Genomic DNA, 23,212 nt, shown 5'->3' on the forward strand with positions numbered 1-23,212 from the left:
GATTCCGACTCTGAGGGGCTGGCGGTCTCAGACTCCGAATCTGTCCAAAAACACCCGGTATCTTCAGATGAAGAGGGTGAATATAAGCGCTTCCTGTTCAATCCTGAGGATATTGATGAACTTATCAGGGCCATCAGGGCCACCATTCAAATGGAGATGCCTAAAGCTCCTAAGTCTACCCAGCAAGAAATTTTTGGGGGTCTAGGTGAAAGGAAGAAGGCTGTTTTCCCGGTCCCTGATAGTGTCCAAAAATTAATTCGGTCAGAATGGGAAAAACCGGATAAAGGATCCTTTATCCCAAGGGGAATTAAGAGGCGCTACCCCTTTAGCCAAGAGGACTGTATGGATTGGGAGACCATTCCAAAAGTAGACGCGCCAGTGGCCAAGGTAGCAAAACATACGGCCCTACCGTTTGAAGACTCAGCACAATTGAAAGATCCTCTAGACAGGAAAGCGGAGAGTCTCTTGCGAAAGACCTGGGAGACTACGGCGGCCCTTCTCAAACCGGGCGTTGCCTCTACATGTGTGGCCAGAACACTAAACCTTTGGCTAGACCAGCTGGAGATACATCTGGTCAATAAGACACCACGGGATCAAATCCTAGAGAGCTTGCCTCTATTAAAGATGGCAACCTCCTTTCTAGCAGACGCAGCAGCTGAATCAGTAAAACTGTCCGCCCGTACAGCTGTTCTCTCAAATACAGCGAGAAGGGCACTATGGCTTAAAGCGTGGTCAGGAGATATCACATCTAAAAATAAATTAATCGCACTCCCCTTCCACGGTCAGTATGTTTTCGGAGAAGATTTAGATAAAATCTTAGACAACGCGACAAATAAAAAAAGAGGTTTTCCAGAGGAAAGATATAAACAAAAAAGGCAGCCCTTTCGTGACCGATTTTTTCAGCCCGAGAATAAAAAAGATAAAGGGAAGACTGGGAGGTGGAGTTATGCGAAGGGAGGCAGGGGGAGAAGTTTCCTCTTCAACCCAAATCGGGCTGAAGCCTCCTCATCCAACAGCAAACAATGACGCCATACCAGTGGGGGGAAGACTCAGCTCCTTTCTAAGATCTTGGGAGCACGTAACAAACAGCCGGTGGATTTTAAGTATTATACAAGAGGGTTATCTGATAGATCTTCTCTCTTCCCCTCCACAGAAATATGTGATCACTACCCTTCCCCCATCTCAAACTGCGACCTTAAAAAACGACATAAAAAACCTATTAACCTTGGCCACCACAGAGCCCGTCCCAAAAAATCAGACAGGACTGGGATTCTATTCCCGCCTCTTCATTATAAAGAAACCAAACGGGAAATCCAGGGTAATTATAAATCTGAAACATCTAAACAAATACGTAAGATATCAAAAATTCAAAATGGAGACCCTGAAGTCAGCAGTGAAACTCTTAAAAAAGGATGCAGTGATGGCCACAATAGATTTAAGCGACGCCTATTATCATGTCCCAATTCACGGGTCGTCAAGGGAATTCCTAAGGTTCGCGATAGAATTGGACGGAAACATTCAGCATTTCCAGTTCAGGTGTCTCCCCTTCGGGATCTCTTCTGCCCCAAGGGTTTTTACCAAAATAATGGCGGAAGCCTTGACGACCTTGAGAGAAAAGGCAATTTGTGTGATCCCCTATCTGGACGATCTACTGGTAGTGGCAGACTACATAGAGACCATGGGAATCCATCTCGGGTTAGTCCTGGATCATCTACAGAGCCTAGGTTGGCTCATCAATTGGAAAAAATCGGATTTAATCCCATCCAAACGGAAGGATAATATTCTTAGATACAGAGACCAAAAAATCACTAACTTGGTGGCTCAGCAAATCGAACCTAGAAAACGGGATTTTCTGGGCACAAGATCTCCCTCTAGTCATCACAACAGATGCCAGCCTCCACGGGTGGGGAGCGGTCGTCCAGGGGAACTCCTACCAGGGAACATGGGGGAATTACGTGAGTCAGCAATCCTCAAATTTCAAGGAGCTGAGGGCAGTGTGGGAAGCACTGAAACACACGAGTCAGCTGGCAGAGGGTCGTCACGTCCTAGTCTACTCGGACAACGCTACAGCCGTGGCCTTTATCCAACACCAGGGAGGCACAAGGCATCGCCTGCTACAGAACCTGGCAAACAAAATCTTTTCCTGGGCAGAAGGCAACATTCAATCTCTTTCAGCGGTTCATCTGAAGGGAGTCTTAAACATTCAGGCCGATTACCTAAGCCGGCACAGACTAGACCCAGGGGAATGGATGTTAGCTCAAGAAGCCTTCCACTTAATCACAAAAAAATGGGGCAGGCCGACGATAGACCTGTTTGCATCCAGGAGAAATCATCAGCTAAACCAGTTCTTCTCCCTCAACCCCAGGGATCATCCTCGGGCAGTAGACGCCTTCAACCAGAGTTGGACAACAAACTGTCACGGAACCATGAACCAGACGTACAACAAGAGATGAGTGAAAATAAGAAGGCTTTATTGAAAATAAAGCTGTAAAGCAAAAGTCCAAACGGATGGTGAAACCGAGCAGAGTCTTTGCGAAGCCAGAGGTCAGGAACCAGAAGGGTAGTCAGACGAAGCCAGGATCAGGAACCAGCAGGGTAGTCAGACGAAGCCAGGATCAGGAACCAGCAGGGTAGTCAGACGAAGCCAGGATCAGGAACCAGCAGGGTAGTCAGACGAAGCCAGGATCAGGAACCAGCAGGGTAGTCAGACGAAGCCAGGATCAGGAACCAGAAGCAGCAGCAGTCTAGAAGCATGTGAACACAGGAGGACCAAGCAAGGAACTGAAGCCACAGACCTCCTATATATATGAGCTAGGCATGCAGCTCCTCCCAGGGGAAGGAGGAGCCGCAGGGTGGAAGGCTACAAGAAACCCAGAACCCAAGATGGCCGCCAGCACATGTCAAACGAAGGAGAGCAGCAAGCAGGTAAGACCATGACACAAACTTAGTTTACGCCTTCCCCCCATTTCCGCTTATCCCCAGAGTGTTACAGAAGTTCCTAAAAGAAAATTGTACACTAATCCTGATAACCCCCTTCTGGCCCAAGAGAAGTTGGTTCTCCCTCTTGAAAGCCCTCAGCGTGGAAGCTCCTCTCCTTCTACCTCAGAGGCCGGACCTTCTAAGTCAGGGGCCCATCACTCACCCAGACCTGAAAATACTAAAGTTAACAGCCTGGATTCTGAAGAATCCAACTTATTAAACTTTGGTTTATCAAAAAAAGTAGTGAACACCTTACTCCTTAGTAGGAAACAGAGTACCAACGACAAGTACCAAAAAATATGGAAGAAATTTGCTGATTGGTCTGGAACCTCCTTCAACCAGTTTAGAGCCAACATCTCACTAATCCTGGATTTTCTTCAAGAAGGGCTAGATTTAGGTCTATCCCCCAATACCCTTAGGGTCCAGGTATCGGCTTTAGGAGCACTATATAATACCAAGCTAACGGAACATCCCTGGATATCCAGATTCCTTAAGGCAGCAGATAGGATCAGACCTACGATTAGAAACATGGTGCCACCATGGAACCTTAATACGGTACTAGGGGGTCTAACCTCCGATCCATTCGAACCTCTGGACTCTATTCACATCAGATGGCTTACCATTAAAACGATTTTTCTGGTGGCAATAACCTCAGCCAGAAGGGTCTGTGAGCTGCAGGCCTTGTCCATCCAAGAACCATTCCTTGCAATATTTGAGGACAAATTAATTTTCAAATTAGATCCGACTTTCCTCCCCAAGGTAGTCTCGACCTTCCATAGGTCTCAGGACATTGTTCTCCCCTTGTTCTGTGACAATCCGAAAAACGATCAGGAAATCACTTACCACACATTAGATGTCCGGAGAGCGGTCTTAAAGTACCTGGAAGCTACCAGTCTTTGGAGAATAGACAAAAACCTGTTTGTCCAATTTTCAGGTCCTAACAAAGGGAAGAAAGCGGCAAAAAGTTCCATCTCCAGATGGATTAAGATGGCAATCTCCGAAGCATATAAAGCTCAGGGAAAAGACGTCCCTGCTTCCCTAAAAGCACATTCTACGAGAGGCATGGCTGCCTCCTGGGCGGAAAAAGCCTCAGCCTCCTTACAACAGATTTGCAGGGCAGCAACATGGAAAAGAGTCCATACTTTCACTAAGCACTACAGACTAGATGTAGCTGCTAATGATGACCTAAGATTTGGACGTAAGGTCCTGTCGGCAGTCCCCCCCCCCCTAATTGTATCTTTGATATTGTCTCAGGACTTGGTGTCATGGATGTTGTGCATTTTCATAAGTGTACAATGTATCTGATGATACCATATTCAATATGGATGATCATTGCCTTTAACAACATGTGATCAGCATGAACCTGAAAAAAACCAAGATGGGTTCATAGCAAGTTCAATGTGTTAAAAGTGAATATATAGAGAAGACTATACTTTTATTATTGTTTAGAGACATGGATTTATCTACACAGGTTTCTCTAAACTTGTCTGTCTGAGGAACAATGGGTGTTTCATGGCTAAACCATGATCTGATAAGAGACGTCCATAAAACACATCTGGTGTGGAACAGATATCTATTCATATATTCGCATATAGATATATTCCTGTGTGCATTTATTTAGCGTTTGAACCTATTAATGATTCATATATACTATGCAATATTGATGTATTATAACCAAATATTATTAATGTATCTTTATATGTCTATATCTCACTGAGAGGGTATATTCTAGGGGATATAAAATGTGTTTAAGTGGAAATTTCTTAAATAGGGTTTATTTTAGAGGAGCTGATGTTATTTCAAACATCATTACTCAATAGCTGAAGACAGTTAAGGTACACAAACCAGAAAAACCATCATTACTCCTATCTGCCCCATAAATTCAGGGATTAGGGAAACTTCTGATACCGCCAGTCAGTCTGAGCAAAGTGTCGGAAAGAGCCCCTCCTAATTGATTTAAGGTGTGAAAGGGCAAAGTTTAAGTAGTAATAAAACAATCTGTATATATGTTAATTCTTAAAATATTCAAAATTGTTATATGATACAACAGTGCCATCAAGTGGTAGATGGGCAGAAGTTTCTTAGGAATGTCAATTAGATGACATCATCCCCATGTTTAACATACGTCACACCCACCTTATCTAATTGGTAATCCCTAATCCAAGAGGGGATGGGCATAGATAAGGATTGGGATATCTGATCCAGTTTTGGGAGAGCAAAGGAACTTCTTCAAACACTTCTTCACAGACACTTCACAAACTTCACAAAAGAAAAACTTCACAAGGACTTCACAAAGATTCATTCATCAGCATCACTTCACACAGGACGGGACATATCTAAATCTTGGAAAGCTGGGTCCATTCTAAAAAGCTCTTTGTCCCAAAGCCAGGGGTAATGTATAATCTATTTCATTTGCAGTAATTATAAATCGCTCCAATTGGCATATAGTTGAGACCCCATTATTAGTGGGTCAATATTGTTAAAACAATAATTTTATGGGAAATTTTAATGAACGTGCACATCATTATAATTCCTGTAATATTGATATCAGAGTGAAATCTCTGATCGGATATTATTATCCGTAGTTAGGCCAACGGGCGTATTTATAAGGTGTCTCTTACTGCCATATTCTTTGATTGAGCATAAGGGATTTTCCACAGATTCATTTCTATTGTTTTGTTGTTATTGTTACATTATAATATTTCAATAATCGGTAATAATTTGATAATAATTTGAATAACATTGTATTGTACTTGGTGTACTAAATTAAGTGAGCATCATCTTGTGGTCAATTTTGATATTATCCTTATATTCATTTGTATGCCATTTTTACTGCATGTATTTATTTGTAATAAATTATATTTTATATAATTAATTGCACCCTGTTTCATTATCTGCACAAATTAACTTTAGATCTCATCAATAAAAGAACTGGCGTTTATATGTCCGCCAATTAAATTTTTAATTTTTAATTTTTCATATTTCATAAAAATATGAAATCATAATTTTTATGATTTCATATCTTATATGAAATAAATACCCGACATATTTTGGAGGTCCCACCGAGATTGATTGAGATATTTCTATAACCGATTTGTGCAATTAGTGAAAATATTCCTTAATCCTTATTGGCAAGTCAAATTGTTGTTGTTATTGATTATTGATCAAAATCATGAGTGTAACAGGCAGCGACCCAGGTAATGGCCAGGTTTTAGCAGATAGTCCATCTGACCCAGGAAAGATAATCCCTAAGGTTATCAAGTATATTTATTCCCGTTTGAAGTTAGATAAAAATATAGATGAATGGACTAATGAGCTATTGGAAAGAGCCTATGAAGAACGTGGGGATATATGGAAGTTAGGTGGCATGGTTGATAGATACCTGACATATATGGATTTGGCAACTGATAATACCAAAAGGGACCAACACCTCTTATGTGCATTGCCACCTGTTTTGTATGCATTGTTGGCGGTCAGTACCCTTTCCGAAGATAGGTATGAGTCTATAATGGCTACAAAAAAATATGTATCCAAGATGGAATCAGAACTACAATCCGCAGAAGCGAAGATCAAAGACTTAGAGTACAACCTTAGTCACAGCCATGATGCATACCAAAAGGCAAAAAGTGATTTAGAGGATTTATATCTCCAATATTCCAAAATTAAACAGACAGATGGATCAGCTCATAATATAGTCAATGCTGAAAGGGATCCATCTAACGCTGTGGGATATCCTGATCCTCCATGTCTTACTCCCCACTATCCAGACATGCCACCACATGTTCCCCTGAGAAGAGATGTTAGGGTTAAATCACCTGTGCCGTATAAGTCTCATGAATGTTGTGAAAGGGCATGTGAGTCTGACAGTGATGTGGGGAAGCATGTGACTTATTCCTTGCCACAGGATCACAGGCGACCAACATATGCTGAGGTGGTTTCTAGGAATAAAAATTCCCAATATTCAGATAAGGATCAGAGCTCCTCCAGCATAATTAAGTTTTTGAATACTACAGTATCCAAATTTTCCAAGAAAGGTTCTTCTCAGATAGCCAATCACTTGGAAATGTATGAATCCACTATGGATTCTTTAAAATTATACTCTGATGCTGACAGGATCAGATTCCTTCCATGGGCATTTGATGATAAGTATCGTCATTACTTTACCTCATTTGGGGAGAGAGGCATTCAAGATTGGCCAAGTGTTTTGCATGAGGTTAAATTGGAATTCGGACCGTACCGAACCACCACTGCTGCAAAACGGGACATATATAGCCTTACATGTAGACCCAATCAGAGTCCCCGTGAATTCCTCTCTGTCCTCAAAAATGCCTATGGGTTAGCATATAGATCCCCAAAATGGGAATCTGAAGAATTCAAACAGTTATTCTATGATGCTATGCCAACCCAGATCAAATTTAACTTAGCCAGAGATCTGGATATTGATGCCCCCTTGGATTGGTTGGTGACTGCTGCCACCACGCTGTATAATATCAGTGAGTGCCATGCAACAGAGGAGAGAAGGTTTAAAAAATCCCCAGAGCAAAAGGTAGCTGAAACTAAGGTAAACCCTAGTTTGGGATTTGAAAGCCAGCCACGAAGGTTCCCTCAGTCTACAGGACCTGCTCAACAAGCCCAGCAACAACAGGTAGGACCGCCCAAACAGACCAAACCCCAAAATACTAATGGATCAGAGGGGAATAATTCAGGTAATGGGAGGTCTAACTACCGTCCCTATTACAATAGAGGCCCCCAGGGGTACGGGCCCTATAACTATAGGAATTACCAGGGTTACAGGCGCTGGGATAATAGACCCAGACAACAGAGGGAAGATAGGCAGGAATCCTCAAATTCACCCAGGAGTAGGTCACCTACCGATAACCAGGGTGCCCAGCAAAGCCAAAATGTGCCCAGACCAAACAGGTTTGATCAGCTGGCAGAACAAGTGGCCCAGTTGAGTGACATTGTGAGAAAGTTGGTATCTCCAGGAAAACAGCCTGAGCCTTTTTTAGGGGCAACTCCAGGTCCCAGCTCAACATCATAAAGCAAATTGGGCCGGGTCAGAACCCAGGCCACTGTAAGGATATTAAGTTGATTGTGGTAGAATCTGATATGATTCATAATTCAATATTTCCTTGCAGTACCTCTGACCCTGAAATTAGGGCCAGGGGGGAAATGTCTAATATGTCATTTGTCTTGCAGTCTAATGATGTCAATTCATATGACCAGATGTCTGTTCCAGTGTGTAATCCCATCGTTCCAGCATCTAGCCGTGAGCCAGCTGTGACTTGTGGTGTCACACAGCTTGTCCCAAAGGGGGGGGCTGATGCTGCTCCTTCAGCTTGTCCTGGGAGACTCAGGAATGCAGAGGTCACGGAGCTGCAAAGAGGTCAACCTCTCAGACAGCAGATGGGTAAACATCCTAACTTTCTCTGTGATTTGTTCCAGGTGGATGGCAGATACTTTGTGGAGATATATCTCCAAAATGAACTTATCGGACCAATCAAAGGATTAATAGACACTGGATCACAAGCCACCATTTTATCTATCAGTTATTTCCAAAAGATTTTGAATTTAACATCAAAGAAGCCACGATTAAGGTCATTTGATGGATCTTTGATAAGTGTAGGTGGAGATGCCTTACAGGTAAAAGGAACATCCTGGTTGACATTTAAGATTGGCAAGAAGACAATTAGACATCCCACATTGATTGTGGATCTTCCATATGATCGGATGATCATAGGAATCGATTTATTAAAAAGATTGAGTCCCATAATTGATTTCATTAATGAAGCAGTATGGACTCAGGTGAAGGCACCCATTGCCTATGAATACTCTTGCAACACACAAGCACAACACAGTTGTCATGTGATTGAAGAGAAACCTAGCTCTATTGAAGTGCATTTCAGGAACAATCAAACACCGGAGGTCACAATCCTGAAGAATGGTAAACCCGAGGAAGATGTCAATGGTGCCGCTCACATCATTACCATCCAGAGGGACAAAATCAAAAAGGTAACTCTGGATGATGATATATTAACCATTTCTCTTGAAAGAGGTAATCACGAAGTCGCGGACCTGACAAGGCACATTCAATCGATGGTACGGATTAAAAATGTCAATGACAATTTATTGATTCCCGTACAGGTAAACAATATAGCCCGGGTAAAATTTGCCAAGTTGGATTTGAAATCCGAAGCAAGTTACATAAGCCTAGGACTCTTGAAACAGATCACCAATCCTAAAATGATTAAAAGTTTCTCTCCACAGGACCAATGGGTTCATGATCTGGATGGAGATTCCCAAAGTCATAATGTGGTTGCAAGATGCGTTTTGTCTATCTCCATAGGAAACAAAACTACTGAGCACGTGTCATCGTGATAAATGAACCACGGTATCAAATGTATATAGGTAATGACCTTCTGCACCGATTTGCCGTACAAATCGACCTGGTGAATAACACCTTATGGTCCAGATTGCCAGGAAACCCAGAGGGATTCCAGGATGTAGAACAAGCCTTACGATGGGGACAACAGATGCCCTATGCCGTAAGTATCATGGTTGCTGAGAAAGTTGAAATTCCTGAAGGATGCAAACCATTTCTTCTACCCATTAAAGTAAAGAAGGGACAGAAGCTGAAGAACACAGACGCGTTGATCTGTTTATCCAACAGAATACAGCAACTCGGCCTAAAGGTAAAGCCTACTCCCCTGATCAATATCCATCAGGATCCGTTACATATGGTAATTCATAACATGGTTTCCCATAGCATATCCCTACAAAAGGACACTATAATTGGTTTGGCTATGGATTCGGAATACTGCACATTTGGATTCCAAAATGATGTTATTGGAATAATTCCTGATGAATACCTGACAGAGGAACAAACAGTGGAACAACATTTTTCCTCAACCCCTGAGGGGTTATTTAATATCCACTCTGTTTATCCTTTCAGCTCTGAAGAAGGTACATGCCACGTCGAAGAATCATCATTGGTTTTCAACCATGAGATCGATGAAAGAGTATGAATCGTACCAGCCAGGAAAGGATAAGGTATGCTACACCCAGAACGATTTAACTAGTGAGCTTGAAGAAGCTTACGAGTTAAGTCAGCCTGAGATTTTTCCAGAATTTCAGGACCGGGTGGAAGAACAAATCTCCATGGCTGACGCATGCTCCGATGAGTCAAAGCGTCAACGGCTAAAGGAGCTCTTCGCAGAGTTCCAGGAGATGTTCGCCAAGGATTCTTATGACTGTGGGGAAACAGACCTACACGTTACAAGAATCCAGACAGATCCCGATGCACCCCCTGTTTTTGTAAAACAATACCGACTTCCGCTGGCGGCTTATGAGTCACTATCGGAAATCGTCAAAAACTTGGAGAAGAAGGGTATCATCCGTCCAGTACACAGTTCATTCAATCATCCGATACTTGGAGTCCTCAAACCTAACGGTCAATTTCGTCTCTGCTCGGACCTAAGACAGTTGAACAAACGTGTTTACATGTCCGGATGGCCCATGCCATATATTGACCAGTGTTTGGCACAAATACAAGGATCCAAAATCTTCACTGCCCTTGACTGTGCACAAGGATATTGGACGATTAAGATAGATGAAAGGGATCAGTACAAACTGGCCTTTACATTTGGCAAACGACAGTATGCATGGACCCGACTGCCCTTCGGGTACATAAATGCAGGCCATGAGTTTGCAGTGTTCATGCATAAGGCAATGCCTGATGCCACTGAACGAGGTACCTTATCATATGTGGATGACATCCTGATAAAAAGTACAACTTTTGAGGAACATATTCAGGAGTTGAGGCATGTACTAACCCAGCTGAGGAAAGCAGGTGTAAAACTTTCTTTGCAAAAGGCTCAATGGTGCCGGAACAAGGTTAATTTCCTAGGTCATGAAGTCACTGCGGATGGAATTAACCCACAGAAAAAGAAGGTGGAAGCAGTGACCAAGACAAAATCTCCTACAAATCTCAAAGAGTTGAGATCATTCCTGGGCATGATGAACTACTCACGTAAGTTCATAGATAATTATGCCGAAATTACAAAACCTCTTTTACAGTTGCTAAAGAAAGGAGTAAAATGGGAATGGAGTGAGCGTCATGAGCAAGCTGTAACCGAGCTCAAGGCCAAACTTATCCAGGCTCCATGCCTTGCTTATCCAGAAGGGGGAAAACCTTTCTTCGTGGAAACAGGTTTCACTGATAAAAGCATAAGTGCAGTTCTTTTCCAAAAACAGGAAAACCGAAACAAGATCATCGCCTATGCCAGCAAGTCCTTGTCACCGGTTGAGGTAAAATTCAATGATTGTGAGAAAGCATTATTGTCAACTGTGTGGGCTTTGCAATATTTTAGGAGTTTCATTCAAGGCGAAAGGATCATTGTGGAGACCGCACATCAGCCACTGCAATACTTGCAGAGTGATCGTATAAGAGATGGAAACTTGTCAAACAGCAGGATAACCGCCTGGACAATGTCCTTAATGGGATGGCCATTGGAAATCAGGTACAAACAAAATAATAAAAACCCAGTTGCTCAAGGATTAGCAGACCTCCATGACTGTATCTATATGGAACGTAAAAGTGAATCAACGGAAAATGATTTCCTGGATGAACAATCATCATCACCATATAAATCCTATGAAGAGGAGTATTGCAAATTGTTACCATGTGTGTACGTAGACGGCTGCTCCTTCCATATCGATGAAGGATCCGAACGTACATTGGTTGCAGGTATTGGAGTCGTATGGAATAATACATTCCTGGATGTATCCGTTGGATACAAGATTGGTTCCAAAAGCAGCCAAGTTGCAGAACTTACTGCTGTGTACAAAGCCGTACAAATGGCTATCGAATATGATGTTAAGGAATTTGTAATCATCACAGATTCTGACTATATTCGTAACAGCTTTGTGGAGTACTTTCCCGGATGGAAAAGGTCAGACTGGATGAGAAGTAATAACAAGCCAGTGAAGCATGGTAAGATGTTTTGTAAAATTGATGAGATGGTTACCGCCCACAGTCTTACTATTTATTGGAAGAAGGTAAGAGGTCATTCAAAATATCCAGGCATGGATAAAGAGGGGAATGACCTAGCGGATTCCCTTGCCAAGCAAGCAACCATTGATGGAGAAGTCTTTGACGTTGATGACCTCATGGGAACTATCCAAGTGGATGCTATGACAAGGAGTCAGGCCCAAAAGGGAGCTGAAGCCAATGTGGCGCAGTGGAGCCAAAATTCCCCTAGTGAGGATCTCATTGCAAGCCAAAAGGGGGATCCAATTATTGGTCTCTTTTATAAGCACATTGAGGATCCACATAACTATCCCATATCCACGGAAGACTGTGTGGGTAAGGAGGAGTTACGAATTTTGATGAAAGGTAAGTCCCAATTCTCATTACAGGATGAACTGCTGATAAGAACCTCTAAGAATGGTATCACGCAATGGATAATACCTGCAGCATACCGAGGTCTGATGTTACAACATGCACATGATGCCCCAACAGCTGGTCATCGAGGTGAGAAAATAACGTACGAGTTACTACGGGACTACGCTTACTGGCCACATATGCTGCAAGATGTGCGAACATATTGTCAGGGATGTCTAATCTGCCCTCAATTCCAGCCACAAGGACCCACTCATCGGGCACCATTGATGAAAAGGGGGATGTCCATGCCATGGTCAGACATCCAAATTGACTTCATTGGACCAGTAACAACCTCATCAAGAGGCAACAAGTATATGTTAACCGTAACTTGTTTGTTCACCAAATGGGTGGAATGTTTGCCGTGCAAAACATGCAGTTCAAGCGCATGTGCATCTCTACTCATTAACCATGTATTTTCTAGATTTGGTCTTCCCCAGCGCATCGAATCCGATCGTGGAAGTCACTTCACCAGTGAGATGATGACAAAGATGTGGGAAATCCTGGGGATAAAGAGGAAGCTACATATAGCTTATCGACCAGCCTCTAGTGGTGGAGTAGAACGTTACAACCAGTCCATTGTGAACATCCTGAAAAAGTTTGTCAATGAATCTGGTAAGGACTGGGATGTCAAGTTGCCTTTGGTGCTTATGGCCATCAGAGCCACCCCAAGCGCAGCAACTAAACTTTCTCCCTTCGAGATGATCACGGGAAGGAAGATGGTGTTACCCCAGCATTTACTTTACAGGACAACAGACCATAACTTGATCAATGCTACAACGTCGCATCAGTATGTGGAAAATTTACGCAAGCACCTTCAGCATGCTTTTGCGTTCGCCCAGAAAAATATAGAGAAAGCCGCAGTGAGTGCTAAGACATACTATGATCTAAAGACTACACAGAAGGAGTATCAAATTTCCGATCAGGTATATCTCTATAACTTCGCTCGGGATCAAGTGAAGGAGAGAAAATTCCTACCTTCCTGGAAAGGTCCCTATGTCATCACTGACAAATTATCTCCAGTGGTCTACAAGATCAAAATCCCTAAGGGGGATGAATTTATTGAAAAATGGGTGCGCATTAATCAGCTACGTGTTTGTCATCCCAGTGCACGACTTCGAGAGATTGAAGGAGTTGGATGAAAAGAGGTGAAAAGACTTTATGGTTCCAGCTAAAGACGGAAATAAGGATTGGTATCGTATGAACGGAAAAACGTTATCTGTTATTCTACATCTTTAACGCATACTAACCCATCCTGATGTATGTTTCCTCTGTAACAAAATGTCTCCTAACTCACCTCTGAAACCAGAACTTACTCTGTTCAAGAAAAGAACTTATGCCAATCAGAGGTATATGGTATTAGTAAATCTTTTCTTGCAGGATAAAGTAAAAAAAAAAATGTATATACTCATATGTGTCATATAATATTTTATAGGCGTAAGATGTCATCAAAGATGATTGCCATTATCTACGTCGTCCTGATCTTGGGGAAGGAGTTCCATGCTGAGCCGATTGCTGTGCCAGGTCCTTCATCAGGGATCATGCTACAAGATACAGCGGGGTTCATCTTGACGAACAAGAGGATATTATCCCAGAAGGTCTACATCAGCCTGGATCCACGCGTTTTCGTCGAAAGGCAATTCAACGTGTCCGAAATCCAGTCCCCGGAAATCCAAGCCTGGTACCAGATGCACATCGGATATTCCCAAGAACGGATTACGCAAATCCTGGAGCAAGCAAGGAAGACTTTGACCAGAGAACAGTTTTCTACAAACCAAAGTGATTCATGTTTTTGCAGTCGTAGCCGCCATAATCTTTGGCGTAGTGGGCACTGTTATTACTACCGGTATGACAGTTGCTGATTCCATCTCTATCAAGATATTGGAACTTGAAGTTGGTTCATTGAAAAGAAACCTATTAAACATTCATATGGAGATGGAGAATCAAAACAAACCTTTATCGAACTTATATCCTGTTTTGCAGGATCTATGGGATGGTTGAGTTTGTTGACCATCCAAGTCATGCGTTAGATAAGGTTCTCCAGAAGAACTTTAGTCAAGCTCTGGTTAGAACATTACAAGCCAAGTCTACGCATCGAAGAAGATATATGAAAAGCCCTTTTAAGCATTCCAAATACATTCACATTTTATGGAATATTTTGGAATGAAGGGGGATTTGTTGGGCATTTTCATAAGTGTACAATGTATCTGATGATACCATATTCAATATGGATGATCATTGCCTTTAACAACATGTGATCAGCATGAACCTGAAAAAAACCAAGATGGGTTCATAGCAAGTTCATTGTGTTAAAAGTGAATATATAGAGAAGACTATACTTTTATTATTGTTTAGAGACATGGATTTATCTACACAGGTTTCTCTAAACTTGTCTGTCTGAGGAACAATGGGTGTTTCATGGCTAAACCATGATCTGATAAGAGACGTCCATAAAACACATCTGGTGTGGAACAGATATCTATTCATATATTCGCATATAGATATATTCCTGTGTGCATTTATTTAGCGTTTGAACTTATTAATGATTCATATATACTATGCAATATTGATGTATTATAACCAAATATTATTAATGTATCTTTATATGTCTATATCTCACTGAGAGGGTATATTCTAGGGGATATAAAATGTGTTTAAGTGGAAATTTCTTAAATAGGGTTTATTTTAGAGGAGCTTATGTTATTTCAAACATCATTACTCAATAGCTGAAGACAGTTAAGGTACACAAACCAGAAAAACCATCATTACTCCTATCTGCCCCATAAATTCAGGGATTAGGGAAACTTCTGATACCGCCAGTCAGTCTGAGCAAAGTGTCGGAAAGAGCCCCTCCTAATTGATTTAAGGTGTGAAAGGGCAAAGTTTAAGTAGTAATAAAACAATCTGTATATATGTTAATTCTTAAAATATTCAAAATTGTTATATGATACAACAGTGCCATCAAGTGGTAGATGGGCAGAAGTTTCTTAGGAATGTCAATTAGATGACATCATCCCCATGTTTAACATACGTCACACCCACCTTATCTAATTGGTAATCCCTAATCCAAGAGGGGATGGGCATAGATAAGGATTGGGATATCTGATCCAGTTTTGAGAGAGCAAAGGAACTTCTTCAAACACTTCTTCACAGACACTTCACAAACTTCACAAAAGAAAAACTTCACAAGGACTTCACAAAGATTCATTCATCAGCATCACTTCACACAGGACGGGACCTATCTAAATCTTGGAAAGCTGGGTCCATTCTAAAAAGCTCTTTGTCCCAAAGCCAGGGGTAATGTATAATCTATTTCATTTGCAGTAATTATAAATCGCTCCAATTGGCATATAGTTGAGACCCCATTATTAGTGGGTCAATATTGTTAAAACAATAATTTTATGGGAAATTTTAATGAACGTGCACATCATTATAATTCCTGTAATATTGATATCAGAGTGAAATCTCTGATCGGATATTATTATCCGTAGTTAGGCCAACGGGCGTATTTATAAGGTGTCTCTTACTGCCATATTCTTTGATTGAGCATAAGGGATTTTCCACAGATTCATTTCTATTGTTTTGTTGTTATTGTTACATTATAATATTTCAATAATCGGTAATAATTTGATAATAATTTGAATAACATTGTATTGTACTTGGTGTACTAAATTAAGTGAGCATCATCTTGTGGTCAATTTTGATATTATCCTTATATTCATTTGTATGCCATTTTTACTGCATGTATTTATTTGTAATAAATTATATTTTATATAATTAATTGCACCCTGTTTCATTATCTGCACAAATTAACTTTAGATCTCATCAATAAAAGAACTGGCGTTTATATGTCCGCCAATTAAATTTTTAATTTTTAATTTTTCATATTTTATAAAAATATGAAATCATAATTTTTATGATTTCATATCTTATATGAAATAAATACCCGACATGGAGACGACTGGGGAAATGAGTATTACACTCACCGGTAATCCGGTTTCCTGGAAGTCTCCATGACACCACATATATCCCACCCTTTTTTTCTGCTATTAGCTATTATCCTTTCATCCTGGGGTTCTTCGTTAAAATACACTGGTGATGTGAGTAGGGGGTGGGGGTTTTAACCTCTCTGTGTTTTTCCTGTCCAATCAGAAGGAAGTCAATCTCAGGACTTGGTGTCATGGAGACTTCCAGGAAACCGGATTACCGGTGAGTGTAATACTCATTTCCCTCTCAACTATCCAGCTTTATCTTCCTTTGTTAATGCAATATACTCCTGCCATTTCTTATAGTGCAAGTCGTAGGACTTGGAACTCTGCCGAAAAAACATAAATTCCTCTCCACTAGGCTACATAGCATCTGAGGATAGATGAGCGAACTTCTTGAAATTCGTTTCAGGGCCGATTCTAACTACCGGTAATCTTTTGGCAGATTAATAAGCATTAGACTAAATTTAACTGAATGTGCTCAGATTGCCCTGAAAAGTTGTGTATGACACTGTAAAGTCTCCTAGGACTCTTATCCAATCCCTTTCAAGCTCTTTAACACCCCGACAGCAGTAGTGATGTCAAATTGACAGTGATATCTAACACTCTAGGTAAATGCACACACAGCACTATCAGGTTTTGGTTTTAAATAAAAAAACAAGCCCCAAAATTAGAAATTTTGGGTGGTAGATGCCTTCTTCTCTGTCTTCCAACATGTAAAATGGTGGCTGCTATTTTGAGAGATTCATCCAAATCAAATCGCAAAAGATTCAGATTCTAGGAGTCACCCCCGCAGATCTTATATTGATGACCTATGCTTAGGATAGGTCATCAATATTACAAAAGCAGACGGCTCCTTTAAAAAAAAAAAAAAAAGTCTGGTTATACCAAAGGTGGCCATAGCCAGCTCCCTAGAGTCAGTTCAGCTCATAAGGGTGCAAACAAGCAATGCCAGAAGATGCTTGTCAGCTAGAAGAATAGAAACTATCACAACAGTATTGATTTCTATACCTAAAAATTGCCGGCTAAACAAAGTTCCATCCCACCTCTTGGACCCATAGCGGTGAATGGAGAGCCTACCACGCCTGCATGGCCTCCTCTCCATTCACCTCTATGTTGCTGCTGGAAATAGCTGAACCATCTCTTGGCTATTTTTTTAACTCCCATAGCGGTGCCTGGAGGTTGGCCGCGCTTGCATGGTGTGTTCTCCTTTACTTCGGGGGAGCTCATTCTGGAGATAGGTGGAACCGGCACCTATGTGACTTTGATGACATATCCTACTGATATGCCATCAAAGTCTAAGATGACAATACTTTTAAACTTAAAAACATCACAATTATAAACTCTTCTCAATTTTTTGCAGTGGCTTTCTTCTCTGAAAAAGATTATTTTGCTTTTTGTGGTAAAGAGGTGGTGAGACTCTGTCAGTGGTACACAGTGAACAATATCCAGTGTGTAGCTCCAAGGTGTATATGACACTAGAATAACTGTATAGCTAAGTATTATATTTTCCACATTCATTCAGAAGATAATATGGTTTTGTAAATATATATCCTAATAAATCTGAATAGTTTTGCTCATTGAAGTTGATTGTGGTACTGAATGTCTGTATTGTTAAGGAAAAATAGTGTCTGCTTTCTTTAAAGGTCACCTATTTGTTATTTTTCCATTGACAGTAAAATAGGTTTCAAACACCTACTCAACCACTAAGTTTCATTTTTAGAATATGCCATGTACTTGAAATACAGCCCAATAATTAGATATTATGAATGTGGGTACATCACTGTGAAATGCGGAATCTGAGGAAAATAAAAAAGTTATGCAATTTGGCACAATTGGGCACATTTAGGTTTAGACAAAGTTTATGTGGCTAGTCCCAAAAGGGGTATGGCTTAATGGGTAATGGAATATATAAACTGTAAATCCACGGGAGTGGTATATGCCATTCAATGTGATTGCCCCAAAATATATGTGGGTAAGACCACACAAGAAATTAGAAGGCGTATTTCAAAACACCTTAGTACTATAAACACTAAGTGATACACCCTTTGCAAGACACATGCAAAGTGAGCACAATGGCAGTACCCGGTGCCTAAAAATATGGGGCATTCAGAAGTTAAAACTAGGCCGAAGAATGGACAACCTCGACAAAAGATTACAACAGGAGGAAACCCGGTGGATATACCGGTTGGGCAGTCTGGCCCCACGCGGCCTTAATGAGGGCTTTACATACGCGTCATTCCTCTGAGAGAGATTCCAGCAGATGATACACAATAAGATTATAGAATATAGCTAATAAAAATAAAAATAAATCATAGAACTGCAACAATACTATGAGTAAATATAGGTTGAGGACCAGCCTTGACAAACCTGCAATATGACTAATACCTTTGTTCACACCATAATAATGTTATAATAAAGGAAATTTAAATCATATAAATACCTACCAAACTGTCGGTGAGGTGGAAGGGAACCTAGAGATTCAGGCGAATCTGAAACACAGAAAAAGAACATAAAGAAAAATTTAGAGTGTCCAGAATGAGATCACCATTCACAAAAAGCGCTTGCAGAGACAATATCTAATATAATAATGAATAAATGTCATTTAATCCACTTCGACAACACTATTAGGTGCAACATGATGAAAAAGCTTCATCAGATATAAGTGCCGAGATATACAGTACAGACCAAAAGTTTGGACACACCTTCTCTTACTGCTTTGCACACTCTTGGCATTCTCTTGATGAGCTTCAAGAGGTAGTCCCCTGAAATGGTTTTCACTTCACAGGTGTGCCCTGTCAGGTTTAATAAGTGGGATTTCTTGCCTTATAAATGGGGTTGGGACCATCAGTTGCGTTGAGGAGAAGTCAGGTGGATACACAGCTGATGGTCCTACTGAATAGACTGTTAGAATTTGTATTATGGCAAGATAAAAGCAGCTAAGTAAAGAAAAACTAGTGGCCATCATTACTTTAAGAAATGAAGGTCAGTCAGTCAGCCGAAAAATTGGGAAAACTTCGAAAGTAAGGGCTATTTGACCATGAAGGAGAGTGATGGGGTGCTGCGCCAGATGACCTGGCCTCCACAGTCACCGGACCTGAACCCAATCGAGATGGTTTGGGGTGAGCTGGACCGCAGAGTGAAGGCAAAAGGGCCAACAAGTGCTAAGCATCTCTGGGAACTCCTTCAAGACTGTTGGAAGACCATTTCAGGGGACTACCTCTTGAAGCTCATCAAGAGAATGCCAAGAGTGTGCAAAGCACTAATCAAAGCAAAAGGTGGCTACTTTGAAGAACCTAGAATATGACATATTTTCAGTTGTTTCACACTTGTTTGTTATGTATATAATTCCACATGTGTTAATTCATAGTTTTGATGCCTTCATAGTCATGAAAATAAAGAAAACTCTTTGAATGAGAAGGTGTGTCCAAACTTTTGGTCTGTACTGTATATACAGTATATTGTAAATGTAGGCACCTATTCCACATAAGAGGTATGATGTAAGGCCAAGCTTAGAGGAATAAAGTAACTATCCCACGCATGCGCAATACCATGGCTAAATCCCTATGTAGTTTTAGGATTGGCAAATGGACTGGCAAGGAACCAGCCTGGCCATCCTAGCTGGCGGAATAAATATAGTAATATGCAGAAAGTAAAGCTGACAGTATGAATTGGATAATATATATATGAGTATGTCACCTATGAATCTGCACGGCATAAAAGAGTGGCACTATAAATCCATCTACAGTAGCAGGACTGCAGTTACATCTAGAAAGCAGGCGACGATAAAATCAGGTACCGACACTAGGGACATATGTAGAATAGTGGTAAACTTATGGCAGTCACAAAGTACCGAATGGCGTACTAGCATCTATGGGGATCTGTAGAAGACAAGGTCCCGACACATGTATGGTCCCGAATGGCACGGCACTGCGCCATCCAAGTGAGTGGACTGAGGATGGCAGGCAGCCTCCACAAGAAACTTACAAAGTGTGGAGACATGCGCAGTAGTAGCAAGTCATCTGGCCAGGCCCATAGGTGTACAGCGGAAAACGATGGTCACAGTATCTAACAGCGCGCACATGCGCAGATCCATTCACGGATCGCTAGATCGGGAGGTTTTAATGGCCCTTGAATCTAACAGTGGACGCATGCGCACAAGCAATGCTGGATCGTGGAGAGTATATAAGTGCCGACACATGCGCACATACAACCAGCGATCCTGACGCGCATTACAAACATAATGACATAGCTAATGCGCATTGGACAAATAGAAGAATGGGAGGTACCACTGCATACAAGATCCCAAAGAGGCAGACACTGATTGGACAGTCAATAAACTTAGTAACATCAAGGATACAGATTAGCCGGCAGGAGTGGTGACGCATGCAGAGAGGTTTCAAAAGCCTGGTCCCGCCCCCTTCATAGATCACTGCCCATTCCCCTGTAGACGCCAAGTGTTTGGCGAAACATGTCGGGGGGCAGATTGTGATCCATGCAACTTTTTAGCCAGCCAATGCACTGCAATAATAACAGTTGAGCCATGCTTATGAGCGAATAGTGAGAGATAGGTAGGTAGTACAAATCTGCAGGCAGCGCACTGTGACACCCTAACAGAGCGCATAAAATAAAGCATAGTGGCATATGCAGATAAGGAGTGAGCCAGGTAGTAGCAGCGTTAGTCCCAGCCAACCTCACGGTATACATTAAGTTAATAGTAGCAGTGCAAATAAGGCTGATAATTTTAAGTGTGTTAGTTCTAGGATACAATTTTAAACAAAACTAATAAATGTTACATTTTAGTTAATAAAGATAATAACACGTGTCAACCAAGAGACTCTATTGGTCATGGTGGCCATTTGTAAATAAATTGCTTTCTTTAAAGGTCATCTATTTGTTATTTTTCCATTGACCGTAAAATAGGTTCCAAACACCTACTCAACCACTTTTTTTCAGTTTCATTTTTAGAATATGCCATGTACTTGAAATACAGCCCAATAATTAGATATTATGAATGTGGGTACATCACTGTGAAATGCGGAATCTGAGGAAAATAAAAAAAGTAATGCAATTGGGCACATTTAGGTTTAGACAAAGTTTTTGTGGCTAGTCCCAAAAGGGGTATGGCTTAATGGGTAATGGGTGTGGCTTAACTGGAAAGGGGAATGGCCTAAGATGCAAAGTTTTGTGCCACACACAAATACGGTGTAACATTTTGTCTGAAAATAAGCCAACTAATAGTTGGTAAGTTAGACAAAAGTGTCCCTACATTACATTTATCATCCACTGTGATAAATCTGGTGCAGGTCTAGACAACCTAAGTTTACGTCATCTACAGTATTAGTAAATCTGCCCCATGGTGCCAACTGTTTCTGTATTGCTGCATTAAATTACACTAGGGGTGGATTAAGTGCATCATAGGCCCGGGCTGTCTACCGAACTTGGCCCTCTCCCTCCATTTTCTGCTGATATCGCCCCTTCCATGTGCCACCCAATAGTTATTTTTTTTCTGGCTGTAGCACCATATAAGTGCATACAGTATGTCTCTTCCAAGGCCTGACATCACATTCATCGGTCACATAGCCTAGGAGCAGGTCAGTCCCATCCAAGTAGATAAGGCTGAGCTGCAATACTAAAATCAGTTGCTATCAAATTGACATCTCTGTGCTTGGTAAGCAGCTAGGAGGCTAAAAATCAGACTCCGCCAATCTTATATTGATGACGTATCCTAAGGAAAGGGCATCAACATGTAAATCGCGGAGAAACTTATGTTTTCTATAGTGTTACATAGGACTGCAGGTACCATCTACTACATTATCTATACACAGAGTTATCACTGTTTTATTTGTGGTGTTACATAAGACTGCTGGCAACATCTACTACATTATCTCTACTCAAAGAGTCATCATTGTGTTATCTGTGGTGTTACATAAGACTGCAGGGAACATTCACTACATTATTTGTACTCAGATTCTCTGAGTGAAGGAAATGTAATAGATTTCACCTGCAGTCCTAGGTAAAATCACAGATAACACAGTGATAATTCTCTGAGTATAGTTAGTAGATATAACGTGCACACGGAGGACTGCAGTTGGCATTAAATAATCTAGCTTCTATGCCTGGTCTGAAGCCTGTGCTTCTGGGCCCAGATTGCGGCCCAATTTTCAGCACATTCTTAGCAGGGAACTGTGCTCCACTTCTGGCACTCTTGTGCCACATTCTCAGCAGCTGCTGCACAACTTTTGGTTCACCCCCAGCAAAAGTGCTCAGCACAGCATCCCAGCGTAGCTGCATCACATTTTACAGGGGGTACTCTCTTCAGTGGCAAGCTGCCATTACATTTCAGCAGCCTTTGGATTCAGCTACAGCAGGATTGTCTTCACTCTTACCCCCAGCCAGGGGATAAAAGCACCACATATGCTGTACATCATGTATAGTGATGAGCGGCAGGGGCAATATTCGAATTCGCGATATTTCGCGAATATTTGGTAGAATATTTGTCATATATTCGCAAATTAGAGATTATTTTCTTGATTGCGAAAAATCAGCAATGTAATATTTGCGTAATGCGCGCGAAATACAGGCGAGGGTCACTATAGCAACATTTTTCAAGCTGCTAGAAGTTTCCTGAGACTGGAGAAAATGGTTGGATCATGTGACCTCTACCACACCCTATTTAGTCTGACTTTTCCCATCACTCCTTGCTTGGGATAGCTTCATTTGGTCTTGGAAGAGCTGGAGTGTGGTTCGTGTTGAAGTCCTGTTCATCCTTTGAAGTTAAGTGTTCCGCTTGTCGTATTTTGTATTC

Source organism: Bufo bufo, chromosome 1, assembly GCF_905171765.1.
Source record: "Bufo bufo chromosome 1, aBufBuf1.1, whole genome shotgun sequence".
Taxonomy (NCBI): domain Eukaryota; kingdom Metazoa; phylum Chordata; class Amphibia; order Anura; family Bufonidae; genus Bufo; species Bufo bufo.